The sequence below is a fragment of the Petaurus breviceps genome, unplaced genomic scaffold (genome assembly GCF_028583685.1).
Source record: "Petaurus breviceps papuanus isolate PSGF00001 unplaced genomic scaffold, PetGlider_PUasm1.0 78, whole genome shotgun sequence".
Taxonomy (NCBI): domain Eukaryota; kingdom Metazoa; phylum Chordata; class Mammalia; order Diprotodontia; family Petauridae; genus Petaurus; species Petaurus breviceps.
In genome coordinates, this window is record NW_027186502.1 from 5,300,208 (window position 1) to 5,304,294 (window position 4,087).

Below are 4,087 nucleotides of genomic sequence, written 5' to 3' on the forward strand. Positions count from 1 at the left end.
TAAATGTAATTCTAAGGTGACTCTTTATCACAGAAGTAATCTGCAGGCTATCTTTGTTTAAACTTGCAACCTGCTTTGTCAAGGAAAACTGCCTATGAAATTTTCATTATAATAGACAGCTTTTCATAATGAACTGGAAAACAGTTATTATGATTGAAAACAAATTGCTTTGTAACATATTCTTTGAAACAATGTGCTGTTTAATTGTAATTTGGGGGAGGGGAGGCAAAAGCAATCCTGTTTAATTGGTTACATTTTTCAGTTCTATAAATTAATTTGTGCTACCCAATATCACTTAATTTTTCCCTAGGAAAGCGTTTGCTTGCCCTAGCAATATTATAACTGCTAATTCAATTACATCGAAATTGTTTAATAGAAAATATAATTGCTTATTCATACAGAATACCCATTAAAGAAGTGCAGAAGGGTGAACCCTAGGGTTACTGCATATTAAGACTTTGAGAATAAAGATAGTAATGTTGCAGAGAGAAGGTATGAGCTGATCTTTAATTGTTTATCACCTGCTTTCAAAATAATTTGAATAGACCCAAACTAAATGACCAGTCATTACAAGTCTCTATTTTGGAGCCTGGATGGGATCAGCAGATTACTTATGCTGATCACAATGATTTGAAGTTGTGATTACCATAAGCAATTTAAATTTTATTGATCTCCCCTTCTGAAAGCTGTAATTGAGCATGGATGTTGGACCCAGAGCTCTCCAAACTAAATTGTACTCTGAAGCCCTTGCTGGATTACTACAGGAATCAATAAGTAGTCAGTCACATTAACAATGAAATAGGTCCATTAACATACAGGCCTATTGGTGAAACTTTATTTAGAAAGGGTGTTAGTCCACTTCAGTATTTTATCAATGAATCTCAGTTATACAACAAAAAATATTGCTTTAATATGTGTAATGAGCTTGTATGGAAATGAAATTATATATTATAAGTATATGGCATATGACTTGGTATGCACTTGAATCCTTATAGAAGAGTCATTTTAATTCATAACATCATTTTACTGTAAACAGAGCTTTATATGACTGGAATTGCAACGTGGCCCTGCAGTACTTTGCGGTAATTCAAAATTTTCCTTCCTCTTTGTTAGATGGGAAGCTTTACTCTATTAAAGTTAAGTATGTCTTGACAGTACTCTATTCAGTGCAAAGGAAGGGCTTGTTAGCAAAGCATCATGGCCTACTTGACTGAATCAGAAAAGTGGGAATTTCATTAAAAATATAAACTGTTTCAGACCTTCTAGGGAATAATATCCCTTGCTACCTAAGAGAGGCCTCCTCACATCATAGTCCTAAAGTCAAAAGACCTAGGCTCGAGTTCTGGATACATCAGCAATGTGACAGTGAACATCAGCATTTTTCTTTGTCCAATGGAATTCCTAGTTCTTATATTCACTACCTCATAGAGTCATTGTTAGGAAAGCTATTTGTAACTCCCCCTTTCCCCCAACACTATATAGATGTAAGTTATCATAACTGACTTTTGAATACCTGATAAGAAATAATTATGTATTTTGTTATAAAATGTGAACAAACTTTCAATATTTTAAAAATGAATCTCTTTAAAATTAAAAATCACATCAGTCAATAAGTATTTATTAATTATTTACTATGTTCTAAGTCACTATGCTAATAATAATAGCTAGCATTTTTATAATATTTAAAGGTCTGCAAAGTACTTTACAAATATCATTTTATTTTATTCTTACAATAACACTGGAAGGTAGATTCCATTATTATTATTCTCATTTAAATGGCTTGTTCAAAGTCATACATTATTGATGAAGGATTTGAAATCAGATTTTCCTGATTTGAGGTCTAGCACTCTATCCACTATACAACCTAGCTGACCTACTCCTGTACGTTGTAGTTAATAGTTTTTAGAACAGCTATAAGTTGAGTTGTTTCTCATTTAATTTTTCTATTTCTAATCAATTTTTATTAGTTCAACTTTTTACTTTCTTTCCATCTTCCTAGTATATTGATAGAGAGTCATTTTCCAGGGCATGACTAGTCTCCTGACACTGTCAAAGTCCTCTTGAAGTATAATGAAATATTCATACTCCAGGAAGCTCCCTGCCTACACCCCTGAATGTTGGGATTGTTCTGTGCTTCATTGGAACTACACTTGTGAATATAGAGAAATTCTAATAGTCATCGAGTGCCTGCTTCTCCATGTTATAGAAGACATCAGAGAAGGGTTCAGATTGATACATTGAAATAGATCTCAATATTTTTTAATATTGAGGTCCTCGTGTGAGGATAATGGAGTGGTGCCATTACCATTTACTGCTTCTGTGGCCTTGGGAAAATCATTCAATTCAATAGACTTCATTCAAAAGTGAATTCATTCATTCAATACACCTCTATTATGTGCTGAGTATTGTGGAAGGCATTGGGGAAAGTATAAAATGTAGAGACTAGATCCTAGACTTCATGGAAGTTGCGGTCTAATATGAAAAAAAGCATGGATGTGCTGGAGTGAAGTTCATAAGAGCCTATTGTTAAATTGCTGAAGTCTGTGAATTCATACTTCAGAAATTTGCAAACCTTACAAATCAGGGCTTGATTAACTGTTTTGTTGAGTGTATTATATTCTAGAGACTTAAGAAAATTATGGAGAAAATAATGATACAGATTAATCTTGAAAGTGTGCTCTCTTTGTGTGTATATATGTATATGTGTGTATGTGTCTGTATATGTATGTAGGTATGTATAGTCATGTTTCTGTATATCTATCTTCTGGTGAGCTGGTTGTTAAATGTTTATCAGAACATCCCTGAGAATAAAATTCAATATTCTAGTAGTTCCCTATTGCCTCTGTGACAGACTATAAACTATTCTTTTTGACATTTGAAGTCAAAACCTTAACAATCTGGTGCCAACCTAACCCTCTAGCCTTATTTAAAGGCAACTAGGTAGCACAGTGGATAGAGCACTGTGCCTGTAATCAGGAAGATTTGAGTTCAAATATGCCTTCAGACACTTGACAACTCATTTAACCACCATCTGTCTCAGTTTCCTCAAATATGAAATGAAGGTTATATACATAGCTATGTGTATATACACACATGGCTATGTGTGTGTATATATATATATATTTACATACACATGTAATGCATTTATATGTACTTTTTTCATTACAGAAGGTATAGGAAGGTTCTTGAGGAAAAGAACTGTTTTGCTTTGTTGTCTTTCTATCCCCAATGTCTACCCCATAGTAGCTACTTAAGGAATGTTTGTGATTGCTTGATTTCAATAGATAAACACAGATGTTTATCACATAAAATTTTGCATTGTAAGTGCATTAGAAATGTGAAAAACTGTGTCAGGGGAAATACAATGAGAAATTCACACTTTTGGGTTATGTAGTTAAGGATCCGAAGGTCAGGGTTTGTTTTTTTCCACCTAAAATGGGGATGAAAATACTTGTGATATGTATGTCACATGGTTATTGCAAAGAATAATTGAGAAAATGAACTGTACATAAAAGTATTTGTGAAGCACTATACAGAAGTTCATGTGTTGTTGTAGAAGGGATTGCAAATCTACCTATTATAGTATGGATTATGAATCTCTCAGGTGACTCTCTGGAGAGCAACCAATTCTATCCCTAAGAGATCTTTCTTCAAAGAATCCTGAAGTAATTAGAATTCCCTATTCTAAATCCCCTGGTAGAATTCAGGGAATGGAGAGACTGTCAGGGAGAGTTTGAATCCCAAGTCTCATCAAGATATGTTGGCATGAATGGAATACTCATCACTTGGACTCAGAGACAAAGAAAAAAGGCAGCAAAAACTGACTATAAACTTTTTTTGATACTTTGAATAAAAGACTAAGGAATACCCCAAAATTGAGAAAAAATCTTTAGATTTTGTGACAAGAAGTCTAAATTAACTTTGGAGAGAAAAGTTTGATTTGAAGGATGAGATTGTAAACCAAATTGTAAAGGGTTGGGAGAAAGAAAGAAAAAGAAATGGAGGCATCAGTTGTAAATGGACATCTTAGGATGGGTGGCCACAAAAGGGACAAGATGTGTAGGATGATAGAGCTAGCAGGGGTGAA